Source organism: Macaca nemestrina, chromosome X (genome assembly GCF_043159975.1).
Source record: "Macaca nemestrina isolate mMacNem1 chromosome X, mMacNem.hap1, whole genome shotgun sequence".
Taxonomy (NCBI): Eukaryota; Metazoa; Chordata; class Mammalia; order Primates; family Cercopithecidae; genus Macaca; species Macaca nemestrina.
Window position 1 is genome coordinate 14,137,799 of NC_092145.1, and position 20,526 is coordinate 14,158,324.

Sequence of the window (20,526 nt, forward strand, 5' to 3'; positions counted from 1 at the left end):
GAATCCATCTATTGAGTCTCTGACTTCTATCTCTTGACTTCTAGATCCAGATTTAAAGTCTCATCTGATGAAGGAAGGCCCACACATATTTTCTATCTTAAGGTCAACTGATTAGGGACTTTAATTACATCTGCAAAATCCCTTTATAACAACACCCAAGTTAGTGTTTAACTGAATAACTGGGAAAAAGCATGTATATACGAGGTGCCAGAAATCTTAGGGGCCATCTTAGAATCCTGCCTACTGTAATACCCAGAGAAGCCATTTACTTTCACTTGTTTTTACCTTGTTCAATATATCTTGCCAGTTTTTATATGTACATACACACATGCACACACAAACACATATACTTATGTACCTTAAAATTATTCATTATATTGCAATAATTTTTATATTCTTATATATAAGAATAACAATAATAGCAAATTCATGACATTATTCAACTTATAGTTTCTAACAGGTTTAAATTAGGTACAAACAATATTGAACATTTAAAATGAGATTATTCACAACTGCTAGCCTATTTCAAATTGTCAAAGTATCTTCTGCAACACCTTATTTGAAAAATGGAAAATATGACATGCTTAATATGCAATTGAACTTGATATTTATTGGCTTGAGAATCAACTACTATAAAATACAAAAACAGCTAAATTATATGAGACCATTCTTCAGCTTGTCAGACTTTACAAAATGTGATATGACTTAATAATAAGTATAGGGTAGTATCATAAAATAGACAATTACATAGAAACAGGAATTACAGGTACTTGTAAATTTGTTTCCTCTAAAGCAATGTACCATTTTCCATTCTGCATATTTATGGTGTCATTTGGATTCATAATTATGCTCTAAATGGTCTTCAGTTATTTCTCATAAAATTATCTGACCTGTGATATGCCTTTTTCTGAGGAAAAACTAAGTCAGAAAAATTATATAGAGAAGTGAACCAAATCTCTACAAATACAAGATTAGAAAATCAGTGACAATGTGTCCCTCTTAGGGAGCATTCTGTTGTTTCTTAGAGACTTTCTACTCACCATTCACTTATGATTCAATAATGAATAATTGGCCGGGCACAGTGGTTCATGCCTGTGTTCCCAGCACTTTGGGAGGCTGAGGCAGGTGGATCACCTGAGGTCAGGAGTTCGAGACCAGCCTGACCAACATGGAGAAACCCTGTCTCTAGTAAAAATACAAAATGAGCCAGGTGTGGTAGCACATGCCTGTAATCCCAGCTACTTGGGAGGTGGAGGCAGGAGAATCACTTGAACCTAGGAGGCGGAGGTTGTGGTGAGCAGAGATCGTGCCATTGCACTCCAGCCTGGGCAACAAGAACCAAATTCCATCTCAAAAAACAAAAAATAATAATGAATAGTTGATTTAAGTAACATATTTCATTTATGAGACTGCTTATATGATATAATATGTAACATTCTCCCACTAAACCTCATTTGTCTTATAAGCAGCACAATAGTTAAGGCACATGAAATAATTAGTCTGAAGTAATTTCTTTGACATGGCCCTTTGGATACTGGTGTCATCTGTCTTCCTAATAAAGATTAACCCATGCAGTTTGACCAATCAGGCATGAAAATTCATCATCAGATAAATGAGACTATATTCTATAGTTTTTAGATGTAGAGACAGCTTATATATCATCAGCTAAATTCAGTATAATTTTAAAAAATCCCTAGTACTTACATTAATATGCTTCGTTGTTTGCTAACAAAATATTAAAATTGTGATGCTATAATTTAGCATAAACATATTGTTCTAATTATGCCCTAAACAGAAGGAAAAAAATGGTCTTTACTCAAGTTTTGTTTTGTGAACATGTATGTAATTATTTCTGTGAACACTGGTATTAAAGTATTACTCTTGATGATGGGCAGATAGAATATTTCAACTTTTATTACAAGAGACCTTAAAATAATAATAATGAGGGTATAGATGTTGTAGGCAAACAAAAAACACAATAAACAAAACAATGATAATAAACAATGGATCTGGAGGTTTAAAATAAAACCCTGGGTTTAAGTCACTGAGATTATTACATAGAAAGAATGAGACTTTGGATAATTCACTTAATTTGAGCCTCACATGAATGTCTGTCTTGTCTATTTGATGGAATTGTAAGGTTAAAATGAAAATGGATGTAAAATTTTAGTTTTGGTTTCAGTTTATTTTAGTTCTATAATGGAGAAAACAGGATTTATACACTAGTTTATTTAACCCAGATTTATCTGTTCCAAGTCTGAAATTATTAAACAGAATTTATAAAATATTTGTTCTATTGTGCAAACTGGAGAAATTATTAGATATTTGGTTCAAACTCTAGGTTATTATACCACACAAAAGCAAAGTTCATCCCTCCACTAGTGACACCAAAAATTGTACAAAGCTGTTTCACAAATTGCAAAATAAGCACACAATCCTTCACTTGTTTAATAGTATAAAGCACATTTAAACATTACACAGAGAGAAGGAATGAAGATGACAATAAGCACGATCCAACAAGTCTTAAGTGAATAAGTGGTCATAAAGTGTTTTTCAAATTATGAGTCTAGATTTAAAACATTTTGATTATCATATATAGGAGAAAAATATTTCAAGTACATGTTCCGTAATGTCTATAAAAAAGGAAAAGCAATGTAAATGACTTAAACATCAAAACCTTTTTTATTTGACATTATCTTAATATCCTACATATTCTCATCTTCCTATGTTTTAAAATACTTTAAAGTGTATATTATCAATTAATTACCGTTCAGGCAGGTAAGTATTTTAAGGGCTATTTTCATTTATCATAAAATAATGTTATTTGTCATAAGAGAAAAGGATTAGGAATAACAACAAAAAATTATCCAAAGTCAGTGCAGGTTTATCAACAGATATGAGATATGGCGAGCAAAAGGGTGGCAGAGGGAGAACTTGGGTAATGCATACTTATGTCTAGGACTAACAATTGGGTAAGGATAGATTGGTATGTAACTTAGATTCAGCAGTGTGCAGGATTTGAGATCAAAAGTCAAAATTCAATTTGTGGAGACAAATTACTCTGAATTAAAAAACAATGCATAGGTCAGAGTTACAGATATTAGGCTAAAATGAAAAATGTGAGTAAGACCTGAAGAATATTTGGAGAACCAGAAAAAAGAGGTAGGTTGAGTAGAAGACATCAGAAGTGGCATGATGAGGGTATATGGAATATGGTCCCAAACAACTAGATCTACCCCTAGGAGTGGATTTTTTTTTTTTTATACTTTAAGTTCTAGGGCGCATGTGCACGACGTGCAGGTTTGATACATAGGTACACATGTACCATGTTGTTGTGCTGCACCCATCAACTCATCATTTACATTAGATATTTCTCCTAATGGTATCCTTGAGGAAACAAATCAGATAAAGTTGATGAAATGGGAGTCTGGAGACAGTCGTATTCAATCTGAAATAGGAAGAGAGGTTCACATTAAAAACACAAGGTTTGTTCTCTTTGAAGCTATTGTGAATGGGAGTTCATTCATGATTTGGCTCTCTGTTTGTCTGTTACTGGTGTATAAGAATGCTTGTGACTTTTGCACATTGATTTTGTATCCTGAGACTTTGCTGAAGTTGCTTATCAGCTTAAGGAGATTTTGGGCTGAGACAATGGGGTTTTCTAAATATACAATCATGTCATCTGCAAACATGTTCTCACTCCTAGGTGGGAATTGAACAATGAGATCACTTAGACACAGGAAGGGGATCATCACACACCCGGTCCTATTGTGCGGAAGGGGGGAGTGGAGAAGGATAGCATTAGGAGATATACCTAATGTAAATGACGAGTTAATGGGTGCAGCACACCAACATGGCACATATATACATATGTAACAAACCTGCACGTAGTGCACATGTACCCTAGAACTTAAAGTATAATAATAATAAAACACACACACACACACAAGGTTTGAGGAGCACCATCATCAGCTGGGTAACAGTCTTCGCCCAATCGCTTGCTGCTTTCACCCTACATAATAGAGCACTTTCTCCTTTGGCCTCAAATTTGAATAGAAAGACACTCAGCCTAGCCTAGACAATTAAACTCCACTGACCAAAGAGCTCACCTTTTAATCCTATCTCACAGGATAATTTTCCTAATATTTTGCATAAAAGAAAGCCTTGGTCAGCTTAACCAAATCTTGACTACAGTTGATTTGTCCTTCTACATGTTTATTTTAGTCTCTTGTTTCCTATTATTTATAACTTATCCATCAATTTAATTTTCTTGTACTGTTAAAAATGAAGATAGAAATTTCACAGTGCTAAGGAAATAGTCCTAAAGACAATTGGATTCTGCTCGACTTCTGAATTTCTAGCTCTCCAAAAGCCCTTTAAGCTCCTGAAATAGTTGTTCCACTTGAGAACAAAGAAAACCTGAAGAATAAGTGGTTACATGACTTAATTGAAGGTAGTCAAAGTCACAACAAAAAAGGCTGGTAGTGTTAAGGCAATAAGTTACAGGCCAATATCACCCCTCTTGCCTCCATCAGGACTGTCAAGAAAAGGACTAGAATAGGATTGCTGCAAAGCTGTGTCCCTATTGTAAGAATTAGTCAGTATCTCTGGGCTTCCCAATCACTTCATGTTAGAAGTTGTGGATTGGCTGTCATACTCAAGGAAGAACCCTCAATAAAATGTGAAGAATTGGAGAATATTTTTTGAGCATCTCCCATAGTGACAGCATTGAGCAAAAATGCAATCCCTACTCCAGAGTTGAAAGGATATAGCTAATGAGGTCAGAGACTTACAGGGAAAATCAGGTTCAACATTGGATTTTTATTTTACTGTAATACTTCATAGAATGGCCTTACTATATCTTATTTTATGAACACACTTGGATCATAATGCACAGAAGAAAAATATGAGCCTTCAATGTCTTACTGTTTTGGAAGAGAAGCTGGTGATGTATCCTGAGTTGTATGGGAAGCACACAGAAATAAAGGCCCAAAGTAAACTAACTTCTTGGTGATTTTGCAGGTATTTTTAAAAGTTTTGAAGTGAGACACCTATGAGGATTCATTTGCTTTCCAACATCTCTCTTTAGCCATGAACACTTGTGACATATCTGTGAGAGGAAGATTCAGTGGGAGAAAAATTGATCATGAGAATCAAACTAAATTTGTTTATATCTAACACTTTTTAAACATATATGCTTCACTATCCACAAATATTTCATTTAGAAACTGATCCCTTTTCTTTCTTTGGATGCATTTGGCTTTAGTTTTATTCATAGTTAATGGATTATATATTCATTGGAACAACTTTATTTTCATTTCTAAAACCACCAAATGATCAAATATGCTGCTCTTGTTATATACACAGCTAATTAAAATGAGGCTTTTCTTCTTTATTATGGCTTATAAGAAGGAAAAAAAAACCAAGGTAAAAATGTACAGTAGTAGCAATGAGTCAAAAATATTTCTATGAATAGACAGTGACACCCCGGAGAGACAAGAATTAAGTATTCATCTCTAGCTGTATTACTATGATTTTATCTTTATTTTAATGAAAATTAATACTGTTTTTTAAGGGAATAGCACATTTTAAAAATGAGAGATTTAACAGAAAGAGGTTATAGGCAGAAAGGGAAAGCTCCATGGTTCAATGGTTAAAAGTATGGATTCTGGAGCCAATTGCCTAGATTCAAAACCCAGTTCTGCCACTCACTCACTATCTGTGTGACATTGAATAAGACACTTAATTCTCTGTGTCTCAGTTTCATCTTTTGTGGAGTGAGGAATACCAGATGTACTAAAGGCAGATAAGATTCAATTGAAAAGGAAACCACAGCTCAAAATGAGAATAATCTGTTACAAAGATAGAAAAGGAGTAGGAAAGACCACAGGGGTGTCCTAGATTGTGAAGTGGAGGAGGGGGTTCCTAATGAACTAACTGTGAATGTTTAGGGTACCATAATAGAAGCAGCAAGACAGGTGGCTCTTTCTCTACTTTCCTGCTTCTCTCCCTTTCGGTCATGGAGTAAGCAACAAAGATGTATAGCCCGAGAATGGAACAGTAAGTAAGTTAAAAAGTAGGAAGACTAGCAATAACCAGAAGGACAGGGTAGAGTCTGGAAATTAGCTCTCTATCACAGCATGCCCTTCCACAATAATCACTTGAGGTCAGTAGTAGTTAAAAGGGAAAGAATGTAAACACAAGCTATTACAGATTCTCAATACAAAGTTTAAGCACACAATAAAGTATCACCAAATGTGAGGAAATTAGTATTGTAAGAGAGAGGAAATAGATACAAATTAAATATATATATCTTAGAAAAATATATTTAAATGTGTGTATTAAAGTTTAAGGACAACACTTGAATAATATAAACATAAATATAATGTCCAAGCCTCAAGGTAAATGAAAAATTTCATTAAAAACATGAAACTAAGTAAACACTTTGAAAGGGGAATATGAAGCAAATTGAAATCAACATAAGAAAATACAGAAAAGTTGAAAAGACTATGTCTCAGTCTATTAATATCAGAATAATTTAATATTAAATTGTTAATAAAATATAGAGGCACCTATATAGGTAAATTAAAATTATACTATTATTTTTATAGCACATATAAAGCAAGTGTGGTGATATTAATTTTAGGCAAAAAATTTCAAGGTAAAATCATTTATATAAACTATTTCAAATTAAATATTTTAAATCCACAAATAAGATGGGAATCATAAATCTTCATCCACATTACATCATCGCTTTGAAATAAATATAGCAAAGGCTAATAGAAATATAACATGAGAAATTAGAAAACAATAATCATTGGGAAATTTAATGCACCATTCTCAGAAAACAACAAATCAAGTAATGAGGAAATATACAGAGAAACTGAATAACTCATTTATAATATTAAACATAGAGATACCAATAATTTTGTCCTCTTAGAGTCTACAGATTTGTTTTAAACAAACGTGAGTGACCAAAAGTGACCATGTGTTAGGCCATAAGTACCTCTCTACCAATTTCAAAAAGCCAGCGTCATATAGACTATACTTACTGATTACAATTAAATGTAAGTATAAAATAACATCATAAAAACAGTCAATAGAAATCAATATATTTGAAAATTAAGGGTCAGATAAACAATTCCACAACATATGTAGTTACACACATGCACATGTACTTCTAAATACCTCTGGTTGAAGGAGAAACAAAAAATATCTTAAGTAATAGAAATAAATAATAATAGGATAATTATTTCAGAAAAGGGGAAATATGGCCAAAGCAGTACCTGAAGTTTCTTACCTAGCACTAAATGCTACTATTGGAAAATGAGAACAAATTAAATCAACTAAAGTTTCAACTAGACAATGTAGAAAATAGGTTTAAAAAACAATCTTAAAAAGTAGAGGAAATTAATAAATAGAATACAGAAAAATCAGTAGAGCTGATTAAAATAATTGAAGATGGTTTCTTGAAAATAACCAATAAAATAATCAATCCTGGAACAATATTAGAGATATAAAGAGTATTATTTTAATAAATCCTTAAAAACTGTGGATACAAAAGAAATGTGAAAAACTTAGAAATCATTCAAAGAACACCATATGCATCTTCAAAACAACAAAAGAAATGATTGTATGAAAAATGACATATACTAAAATTGTCCCCAAAGTTGGTTTGACTTGGAATTAAATTCTGACTGGACCACAAAGTAACCTTGAGTAAGTTACTGCACTGCTACAAATTTGCAGTTTTAATTAGGTACAGATAATAATAGGGCCTCACTATATTAGTTTTCCATTGCTGCCATAACAAATAGCCACATGTAGCATATTAAAACAACACAGATTAATTTTCCACAGTTCTGCAAGTCAGAAATTCATGTGGGCTTGGTTGGTTCCTCTGCTTTGGGTCTCGGAAAGCCAAATTCGAGGCAGCAGTGACCCGTACTGTTATCTGAAGACTGTGGGCAAGAATCTATTTGTAAGTTCCTTCAGGTCATTGAGAGAATTCAGTTTCTTGTGGTTGTATGACTGAGGTTCTCGCTTCCTTTTTTACTATCAGCCTGGAGTTTCTCTCAGATCCTTAATACCAACTGTATTCCTTGTCACCTTGCCCCTCCACCCTCAAATCCAGCAAAAATGTATTGAGTCCTTCTTATACTTAGGATCCCTCTTACCTCTCCTTCTGACATAACCCATTCCAGCCAGTGAAAGTTCTCTGCTTTTAAGGGCTAATGTTGCTTACAGTGGGCTCACCTGCATAATCCATGGTACTCTCCCTATTTGAAGGTCTCTAACTTTAATTATATTTTCAAAACTCCTTTGGTCATGTAACGTATCATACTGACAGGTTCTGGAGGATAGTGTGAGGACATTTTGTTGGAGGGTATTGTGCCTACCATATTACCTCGTAAGATTTTTGCAAGAGTTAAATGAGATAATAAGTCAAATGCTTAATGCCTAATTCAGTGCAGGAAATTTATTTCTGTATACTCTTCTGTTTGTTTGCTTGTTTGTGCAGTTTTTGAGTCTGTGTTTTGTACTATAATATTGCTTCTATTATAATGCATCTATCTTATCAGACCAATTTTTCTGGTAATGTACTCTTTCTTTTGCATTTATCACACCTATCCACATCAGATTCCCCTCTTTTATACTCAGACTAAAAGTATCTGTGACCATTTGACACCTAAAGTCTCTATTTCTTTGATGCATTATGTCTGAAGATGTTCACTGTTCCATTATGATAGTAAGAAATTGGAAACAATTGCAAGATATCTAAAAATATCAGAATGGCTAAATAACTGACATACGATGTGCCATTTGCAGGCCTTAAAATTAGGCTCACAAAGACAGTAATGACATGAGAAATAATTTAATACAATGTCGTCTGAAAAACTACAACATTACATATAAATATGGTAGAAGGTTTAAGAATGATGTGTGTATGTGTATGTGTGTGCATGTGTATCAGAAACAGTATATGCATAAAGAGAAACCTGAACAGAAATGTTTAAAATCAGTGAGTGGTGATTATCCTTGCATAAGGATTAGTGATTATATTTCTTTCTTTTTTTTGAGATGGAGTCTCGCTCTGTCACCCAGGCTGGAGTACAGTGGCACAATCTTGGCTCACTGCAACCTCTGCCTCCCGGGTTAGAGCAATTCTCCTGCCTCAGCCTCCTGAGTAGCTGAGATTACAGGCATGCGCCACCACACTCAAGTAATTTTTGTATTTGCAGTAGAGATGGGGTTTCACCATATTGGCCAGGCTGGTCTTGAACTCCTGACCTCGTGATCCACCCGCCTTGGTTTCCCAAAGTGCTAGGATTACAGGTGTGAGCCAGATATTTCTTTAGAGTTGCATTGCAGTTTTAAACTCATTTACAAAGAATATATATTATCATATCCCAAAAAACAGTTGTTGTGTGCAACAACACAGATGACTCTAAAAAGCCTTATGTCAAGCAAAGGACACCTTTCATTTACAAAAAGCTACACATTGCAAGATTTCATTGATATGACACTCTGGAAAAAGTAAACTTACAGGAATGCAGACCAGTAACTGCTGAGGACTGGCTATAGGAAGAGAGGATTGACTCTGAAGGGATATGAAGGAACATTTTGGTGTGACAGAAATTATCTAAAAGTAGATTGCACATTTTTTTTTATTATACTTTAAGTTCTAGGGTACATGTGCACAACGTGCAGGTTTGTTACATATGTATACCTGTACCATGTTGGCGTGCTGCACCCACCAACTTGTCAGCACCCGTCAACTCATCATTTACATCAGGTATAACTCCCAATGCCATTCCTCCCCCCTCCCCCCTCCCCATAATAGGCCCCAGTGTGTGATGTTCCCCCTCCAGAGTCCAAGTGATCTCATTGTTCAATTCCCACCCATGAGTGAGAACATGCGGTGTTTGGTTTTCTGTTCCTGCGACAGTCTGCTGAGAATGATGGTTTCCAGCTGCATCCATGTCCCTACAAAGGACACGAACTCATCCTTTTTTATGGCTGCATAGTATTCCATGGTGTATATGTGCCATATTTTCTTAATCCAGTCTGTCACTGATGGACATTTGGGTTGATTCCAAGTCTTTGCTATAGTGAATAGTGCCACAATAAACATATGTGTGCATGTGTCTTTATAGCAGCATGACTTATAATCCTTTGGGTATATACCCAGTAATGGGATGGTTGGGTCCTATGGTATTTCTAGTTCTAGATCTTAAGGAATCACCACACTGTTTTCCACAATGGTTGAACCAGTTTACAATCCCACCAACAGTGTAAAAGTGTTCCTATTTCTCCACATCCTGTCCAGCACCTGTTGTTTCCTGACTTTTTAATGATTGCCATTCTAACTGGTGTGAGATGGTATCTCATTGTGGTTTTGATTTGCATTTCTCTGATGGCCAGTGATGATGAGCATTTTTTCATGTGCCTGTTGGCTGTATGCATGTCTTCTTTTGAGAAATGTCTGTTCATATCCTTTGTCCACTTTTTGATGGGGTTGTTTGTTTTTTTCTCATAAATTTGTTTGAGTTCTTTGTAGGTTCTGGATATTAGCCCTTTGTCAGATGAGTAGATTGCACATTTTTTAAAGCTCATAAAATTGTACGGCTTAAAAGGGTGAATTTCATTTGATGTAAATTATACCTCAATAAACCCAACTTTTAAAAATATCATTTTGCTTTGTTTGAATGGTCCAAACGTAGCATGCTTAAATGCCAAAAGAATATAACATCTCAATTTACAGCTTAAAAGTAATTATCTGTTTAACTGGTTCTTCAAGGTTGCAAAACTATTTTAGAATTCTTCCCATTAATAAACTTGGCTAAAACCAACCAACCAATCAACGAACCATATCAATTAGCCATACAACCAGCAGAAGCAACAGTGGCTTAGAAGAAAAATGTTACCTCTGGTGTCTTTAAACCCTTTGTTTTTGAATCATGTCGTTTATCTGTTGTTGGTGTTTGCTTCCAGCTCTTCGTTGCCTTCTTATCACATCACAACCTCCATTCTCTTCCCTCCTTTTTTGTTTCTTTAAAAGAACATTTTTGTATTATTATTATACTTTAAGTTCTAGGGTACATGTTCACAATGTGCAGGTTTGTTACATAAAGAACATTTTAAACATCATTCAGTAAGTTATCTATTGCATGTGACTTTTTGCCACACTGCAGTTTCTGGGCTCTTTAATAGAAAGCTATGGTATTAATATAACCTATTCGAAGAATATATGTTTGGATTCCTCAGAGTAGTTTCACCTGTCAACATTTTATACACCTGCATAAGCAATAAACCTACAAGGAGAGTAACTCAGAATGATCTCATTAGAGTTTTTATAACGTTGAATTAGGAACACTCACTTCACTAACAAGCAGACGAAGGTTGTCTTCAGTGGCAGCCCTATTGCTTGTCACGACTGTAATTCCAATGAATGTATCCAATCTCTCCTCACTGCTTGCAGGGATCTTCTGTCTTAGATGTCTGACAACTTGTATGGTATTCAATTTCTCACACTCTCGATATAGCAGTGTTTGTCATTCACTGGTAGACTGGAAAGCACCCAAAGGATGATATCCTAATAAAGGAAAGTGAAAAATGGAAGTGTCCTCAACTTATCTATACAACAATCTAGAGCACTGTGCAAAGGGTAACCTGCTCATATGCTTCTAATATGATTTCTTAATAAAATGGTAGAGGAAGAGATAAATAACCTTCATATTTCATAACAAATTAAAACTCTAACCTAATGCTACCATTCATGATCTAACTTCTTCATTTACCAATACTCTTTGAAAAAATGAAAACATTAGGTATATTTCTAATGTCTTAAATTTGTTTTGATGATGAATGTCATATTTTGGCCTAAAATATTTTTAATCATATTTTTAAATTATTACTTTTGAATCATAAAACTAGATTTTAATGCCTGGCTGAGAATGTAAAGTTTTAAGAGTGTTTAACAAAGCCAGATTCTTTGTCTCAAGTAAGGATGAATGTATCCATTTGTATTCCCCTGCGCACAATTCACTGAACTTCATTTGAAAATGTCAAGGATAAATATTCTTCAAATGCTTCCATTAAACAGACGATAACCATAGTAACAGTGTATGGTTTGATTTTACCTATATTTCTGAGCTTCTCTCTTAAAAATAAAATGGTAATCAAAATGAGATTGCAAATGAGAACACTTATATACTTTTTACACACTGTTCATATACGGATATTAAAAACAAAGATACAAATATACGACCTAATGCATTACATTTAGTGGTGCTTATTATAAAAAGGGCTTTTACAATAGTCTTTTTATTACAATATGTTCTAACTTGAAATCTACTATCTCCTCACTTGAGAATGTGGGGATGCAGTTCTTTTCTAACACAACAAAATATTAACTATCTCCCTTTTACAAATACATACCAAAAAAGACAGATAAAACAGATTTAAATGTGCCCTAGGCCTAACCACATGATGTTGAATTGGGAAAAGATTTTGCAAATCATTGAATCCTACATAGTGATTTTTTTGCAGATAATAAAAGGGGCTTTAGCTGTGTTTGAACCTTCTTTATTTCAAAAATGAAAGTGACATAAAGAGAGTAATCATCAAGGCATGGGCACTTGGTGATTATCTCACATTTTAGATTATATTAATGATATGAAATTAGAAACTGAGTAAGAGCCCATAAAATAGGGGGCCCTAAAGCACACACAGCAGGAAATCTAAGACAATGGAGTGGAATTTTTAAATTTTTAATTTTTATGGGTACATAGTAGGTGTATGTATTTATATGGAGTACATGAGATACTCTGTTACAGGCACACAATGTGTAATGATCATATCAAAGTACATGGGGTATCTATCACCTGAAGCGTTTATCACTTACTTGAATTACAAACACTCCTATTATATTCTTTTAATTATTTTAAAATGTACAATAAATTACTGTTGACTATAGTGACGCTGCTGTACTATTAAATACTAGATCTTATTCATTGTAACTATATTTTAATACCCATTAATCATCCCCACTTCTCCCCAGTAAGATGGGTTTTTTTAATCAAAAGAGATGTTGCTTAGAAGTCCCTCCACAAAACCTGGCCCCATTAGTCGAATTTTTTAATGGTTACAGAAGCCCGTTTCCAACTATCAGCTGAGATAATTAGCACATGTGGGGAATATTTCAATTGAGGCAAAGTGATTTTTTTTTCCTTCTCTCCCATCTCAATATAAAGTTGAAAGATTGACAAAGTTTAAGTCCAAGAATTTAAAATACAAAAGTTTAATTTACAAAACAATACGTCCCAAATCTCTGTGTATTCATTTTGGAATCTGTGAGAGTGCTTTATCAGATCAGATGACTTGTAGAATACATGGACAGGGTTACAAAACCTGGCAGTACCAATAAAAGCCCACTCTTCTCAGGTTCAAAACCTCTGTCATTTTAAGAAAAAAAGAAAGTCTTACTTAAAACTGAAGCCACCTGGTCAGGAATCATTATTCTGTAGACACTTTCTTAAAAATTAAACAATCTACCCGTGAGGTGATTTTTTTTTTTCCAGAAAACTCCATTACATGTAAACATGGATAAAAGCTCCAATTTTTTGGTACCCAAAGTTTACATTTGTTCAGAAGTAAAATCATTTTAAGAGTTTTCAACCACTGGGTCTTGACTTTTTTTAGAGCCTATAGAAAAACTGTTATTCGGGTTTTCAAAACATTGCCCATTTTAACTGATAGCTATCACTTAAGCCATAATACTCAAAACGAAAATCATTTTCATTGATTTTCAACGCAATTAAACACTGAACTCTGCAGGCATTCCTGTGGGCAGGATCGAGAATGTTCACATCACTTTCACTAACCCAGCTATAACTGAGATGAACAAAGGCACTAGGCCCAGTGATTTTAACGAAGAAAGCATACAAAGTGGACAAGAGTCTCAGTCTTACGAATAGGCTAGTTAATTTATGGTATTTGGTTTCTCAGCATCATTTTCTACAACTCCATCTTCCCTGTACAAAGTTTAGGCACAAATGACAGGTCTATATTGAGACCACATGACAAACTTTGTCAGTTACATTTCCTTAATATTTTCTGTGTACAAAGATTCCATGCTGACGCTACATTCTCAGACAGTTCTCTGGAATGTTAAACTATTGCCATAGGTGTATTCTAAATAATCACTCTAAAAAGTGTCCTTGATAATTTTAAAAGAGTTCATGTACTGATAGTTGATCATTAAAAGCATTTCTTCTGGACATTTTGCACAACAGACATATGATGGGAGGAAACCACTGTATTGCTAGAAAAAACCCTGGACTGAGATCTCAGAGGCTTGGGGAAGTCTGAGGTCAGTGGGTAATTTGCTTTGTAATCCTAGACAAGTCACATTCCCTTTTTGAACTGCATATTACTGGTTTGTGAAATGATGGAGTTAAACTATCATTGAAAGTAATGTTGTCAAATTTTCATTTACATAAGATCACCCGGGAAGCTTATTCAGTATGTAGGTTTCTGGCCCCATCTTCACAGGCTAATTCAGTCAGACCGAACAATGACCCTAAAATCTAGATCATAATAACAGGATGCCTGAGATAGGTGCTCTCCAACCACATTTTGAAAAATATTGTACTAAAATATTTTCTTGATTAAAAGTTCTATAATTCCATGAGGGACAGTCAAAAAGTAATGATACTTAAAGTAGATAGGAGAGAAAACTATTTTAATTTACTGTACTTTGTCGTAAGTAGGTTGGAGAAGCAATCTTGTACAACATGCATTTATGTGCAAGACCAAATCCTAATGACAATAGACAATACATTTACTCAACAATCTCCTGCTGAATTAAATAAATGGCTATAACCTTTTTGCCACTGCAGAAGGCTAAAGATAAGTAAATTGAGCTATAGAGTGTCACCACTGGCAGGTATCATAGCCTAGGATTAAAGGTGATATCCTTATGTGAGTATGGTACTGCCCTCCGCTCACCCCATCCACGTGATTAAGGGGGTTAATTTTATTTATCAGGGAGGATGTTGGCTCCATCTTTTCATGGGATTTTCTGTGACCAGGGACCACTGAGGCTCTTGGGCAGTGTTAGTGGCACTACCTATGACTGCAGGACAAAATGGAGCTGTTTGTCTTAACCTGGGATCTTGGCCTCAACAACTCTACACATTTGGGTGGTAATAGTGACTTGGAATACGCAAATGACAATCATTCTGAAAAGTATCCCATTTATCTACAAAAAACACCATGGTAATGCTTGACTGCTCATACTCGCTAAGGGAAGAAGATTCATAGCATGTTTTACAGCATGGCCTTGAGATAGATAAAAAATCATCTTCCTACCTTTAAGCCTTTGTTACCCTTCTCTTCACTGAGATGTCATTTTTTCATCTGTGTAACTCCTTCTCCTCATAGATGGTCCATCTCCCGAACACCCAAGGTAGACTAATCTATCCTCCTTTAAACGTTCATAGCCCTGAGATTTCACTTCCAGGAAGGAAGCATTTTAAACCTCTGTGGGCCTTACTCTGTTTTTCTGTGAAGAATCTTTAAGATCCAGCTTCGGATAACTATTTGTTGTTTTAAGTTGTGTTTTTAAGCATGCTGCTGTAGTTATAACTTTGTATTAATATTATTTATATTTCATTTTCTTCACTAGATTCTGAGCTCACTAAGGCAGGATTTTTTGTATTCTTTGTCATATCTGCAACATCTTATGTAAGATCTGAACCATAATTGGTACTTAACAAATGTGTTTTGAAGGAAACGAATGAGTGAATGCATGATGGATTAAGTGAGTCCAAGTGTCAGAAGCAAAAGTCTTTCCAGAATTTTTCTTTGTTTGAAAGTTAAAATATTGAACTTGATATGTTGCCATTCAGTCACATGGGATGAAAATACTGTCCAGATATGAAGCTGTCATGAGTCAGCATATCATCAGCAAAAACAGACTGAGGAATGACTTTCTCCTCAGGATTCAATCCTGAGGACAAGTTGTGATTTCAAACACAAATATGGAAATATTCTCCAAAGTTAACTGAGCGAGCCTAAGGTAAAGCAATTTAACTTTTCTTTGACTGCTCTTCAGACCCACTCCAGAGTGACAGTTCTGCTGCACTGAGATAGATATTGTGGTGCATATTGTGAAGCCTGCAGTGAAAATTCCTACAATTGTCCTGCTTCTGGAGGGGGTGGAAGTAAATTCACCTGAGACCATTTAACTGGCGCGCAGGTAAACATTTAGCAGCATGATGCTGGCAAAGCCCTTCAAGTATACTACTCATTTTCCCCAAAACTGGAAAAAACTATTTTGATGTCCTGGGGTACTTTTGTGGTTGTGAAAGAATGAAGCATTCAAGTGTTTTATATATATAAAGTCTTTGTAGATATAAATTTATATATATTTATATATATATAAAACTTTATATACATAAATATTTATGTAAAAATATAGCTACTACTTAAGCCATAATACTCAAAATGAAAAGTCGTTTTCAATGATATTCAAAGCAGTTAAACACTGAACTCTGCAGTCATTCCTGTGGGCAGGGTCGAGAATGTTTGCATCACTTTCACTAACCCAGCAATAACTGAGATGAATAAAGACACTAGGCAAATATATATTATATGTAAGTTTATATAAATATATTTATATATATTTATATGTTTTTATATATTTATATAAATAAATATATATTTATATAAATTTACATATAATATATATTTTATAAAAATATATGTGTCTATATTATATATGTTATATATAATATATTTATATATTATATGATGTCTACCTTATATTATTATATTATATATGATATATAATTATATTATATAATGTATGTTTATATATACACATTATTTATATATGTAAATATATATTTATCTATACATAAATTTATATATATACATAAACATACATATATAAACTTTAATCTCACCAGAAATAATACACTAGTGGGTATGTTTTGTTGTCTTTGCCAAATAATAGATCAAAAATATTACAAAGATGCATCTAGGTTACACACTCAGCCACAGCAGGGTCGAGCACTGTTCAGTCATGAGATGCCTGTTCCAGGCCCCAGCGCCCACGTGACATTTCTAGACATACCCTGGGCCAGAAGAGAACTCGCTGCCTTGAAGAAAAGGACCCAGTCCTGGAACCATTTATCACCTGCTAACTGAAGAGCCTTTGGGCCCTGAATAAGGAATAGTGATACCCAGGTACTACATCAAGGGCCTTGGTGAGCCTCTCAAAATTCCTGGCTTCGGGAGAGACTCAGCATATTAGCAGCAAAACTCCTTCTGTTTAAGAAAAGCAGAGGGAATAGTTAAGGCGACTTTTTCTTGCACCGTAGATACCAGCACAGCCAGAGGGAGTTAAAGCACCTAGTGGGCTCTTGACTCTTGGATGGCATTCGTGGACCTGCCCTGGCCCAGAGGGGAGCCCACTGCCCTGAAGGATGAGTAACAGGCCAGGCAGCGTCCACCACAAGCTGACTTAAAAAACCATGGGCCTTAAGTAACATCTGCTGTAGTCTGGCAGTACTCCTTGTGGACTCGGGTGGCGGTGGCTTTGGTGTGAGGCTCCTCAGCCTTTGGAAAGGGGAAAAAAGAGTGGGAGGATGGTATTTTCCCACTCTTTAAGTGCCAGCTCAGCCGCAATGCAGTAGGACATCAGGTAGATTTCCAAGGAGTTAAATCTAGTACCTGACTCCCAGACAGAACTTCTGGACCCACCCAGGGCCTGGGTGCCCTTGCTACCCTGAAGGGAAGGACAGAAGCCCAACTGGCTTTTCGACCTGCTAATTGTAGAGCCCCAGGGCCTTGAGGAAACATAGGCAGAAGCTGTGGATTGGTTCCAGCAGGCCTTGAGTAAGACCCAGTGCTGTGCTGGCATCAGGTCTGAGTCAGTGCAGTCATAGTGGTGGTGGCAACAGGGGTGCTTATGTCACTCCACCCCAAGCTTTAGCAGGTGCAGAACAGAGAGAGAGACTATGTATGCTTGGGAGAAAATAAGTGAGGAGAACAAGAGTCTTTGCCTTATAATCCAGAGAATTCTGCTGGATCTTGTCCAGGACATTAAGGCAGTACCTCTAAAAGTCTGCAAAAATCACAGCATTAATGAGCCTGGTATGTCCCCTAAAGCATACACAGCTTAGGTCACAACACCTAAGTCCTTTCAAGTATCAGGAAAGCCTTCCCGAGAAGGATGCTACAAATAAGCCCAGCCAGTGAAGACTACAATAAATAACCTAATTATTCAATGCCAAGACACTGAAGAACATCTACTAGCATCAACACCATCCAGAAAAACATGCCCTCACCAAATGAACTAAATAAGGCATCAGGGAACAATCCTGGAGAAACAGACATATGTGACCTTTAAGACTGAAAATTTAATACAGCTATATTGAGGAAACCCAAAGAAATTCAAGATAACACACAGAATTTAGAATTCTATCAGAACAATTTAACAAAGAGATTGAAAAAATTATACTGAATCAAGCAGAAATTTTGGAGCTGAAAAAATGCAACTGACATACTGAAGTATGCATAAGAGTCTTTTACCAGCAGAATCTATCAAGCAGAAGAACGAATTAGTGAGCTTGAAGACAGGCTATCTGAAAATACACAGTCAGAGGAAACAAAAGAAAAAAAATAATTAAAAAAATGAAGCATGCATATAGCATCTAGAAAATAGCCTCAAAAAAGCAAATCTAAGAGTTATTGGCCTTAAAGAGGAGGCAGGGAAAGACATATGGGTAGAAACTTTATTTAAAGTAAATAAAAACTTCCCAAACCTAAAGATAGGTATCAATATCCTAGTTCAAAAAACGATTATACATCACCAAGCAGACTCAACCCAAAGACTACCTCAAGTCATTTAATAATCAAACTCCCAAAGGTCAAAGATAAAGAAAGGATCCTAAAAGCAGCAAGAAAAAAGAAACTAATAACATAAAATAGAGCTCCAATAGGTGTGGCAGCAGACTTTTCAGTTGAAACCTGACAGGCTAGGAGAGAGGGGACAAAAAGCTTTTATCCTAGAATAGCATACCTGACAAAAATATCCTTCAAACATGAAGGAGAAATAAGCACTTTCTCAGACACACAAAAGCTGAGAAATTTAATCAATACCAGACCTGTCCTACAAGAAATACTAAAGGAAGTACTTGAATCAGAAAGAAAAGGGTATTAATCACCAATTAATAATAACTTGAAGGTACAAAACTCACTGGTAATAGTAAGCACACAGAATAACGCAGAATATTATAACAATGTAATTGTGATGTGTAACTACCCTTACTCTAAGTAGAAAGATTAAATGATGAGCCAATCAAAATAATAATTACAACAACTTTTTAACACATAATATAAAAGTATATAAATAGAAACAACAAAAAGTTAAAATGCAGGGTGATGAAGTTAATAAAATCAGAAATCAAAAGGGAGACATTAAAACTGATACTGCAGAAATTCAAAGGATCATTAGTGACTACTGTGAGCAACTAGATACCATCAAATTGGAAAATCAAGAACAAATGGACAAACTTCTACATACATGCAACCTACCGAGATTGAACCAGGAAGAAATTCAAAACCCAAACAGACCAAGTAACAGGATAGAAGTCATAATAAAAATTATTCCGGTAAAAAATAGCCCATTACCTGATGACTTCACTACCGAATTCTGCCAATCACTTAAAGAAGAAACAATACCAAATCCTACTCAAACTATTAAAGAGAACAGAGGAGGAGGGAATGCTTCCCAGCTCATTCTACAAGGCCAGTATTACCCTAATACCAAAACTGCGCAAAGGCACATCAATAACAGAAAACTACAGGCCAATATCTCTGGAGAATATTGATGCAAAAATCCTCAACAAAATACTGGCATACCAAATTTAACAATATATTAGAAAGATTATTCACCGTGATAAGGTGGGATTTATCCCTGAGATGCAAGGATGCTTCAACATATGCAAATTGATCAATGTGATCCATCATATCAACAGAATAAAGGATAAAATCCATATGATCGGCCGGGCGCGGTGGCTCAAGCCTGTAATCCCAGCACTTTGGGAGGCCGAGACGGGCGGATCACGAGGTCAGGAGATCGAGACCATCCTGGCTAGCACGGTGAAACCCCGTCTCTACTAAAAAATACAAAAAACTAGCCGGGCGAGGTGGCGGGCGCCTGTAGTCCCAGCTACTCGGGAGGCTGAGGCAGGAGAATGGCATAAACCTGGGAGGCGGAGCTTGCAGTGAACTGAGATTCGGCCACTGCACTCCAGCCTGGGCGACAGAGCGAGACTCCGTCTCAAAAAAAAAAAAAAAAAAAAAAAAAAAAAAAAAAAAATCCATATGATCATTTCAATTGATGTTGAAAAAGCATTTGATAAAATTCAACATCCCATTATGATAAAAAACCTTTGAAAAAGTGGAGATAGAAGGAACACACCTCAACATAATAAAAGCCATATACGATAG

The 20,526-nt window shown here is 35.4% G+C and overlaps 1 pseudogene; it reads right to left on the minus strand.

The window, feature by feature from the left end:
• Positions 1-20,526, minus strand: part of LOC105499806 (melanoma-associated antigen C2-like) — a 105,497-nt pseudogene that overhangs the window by 79,267 nt on the left and 5,704 nt on the right.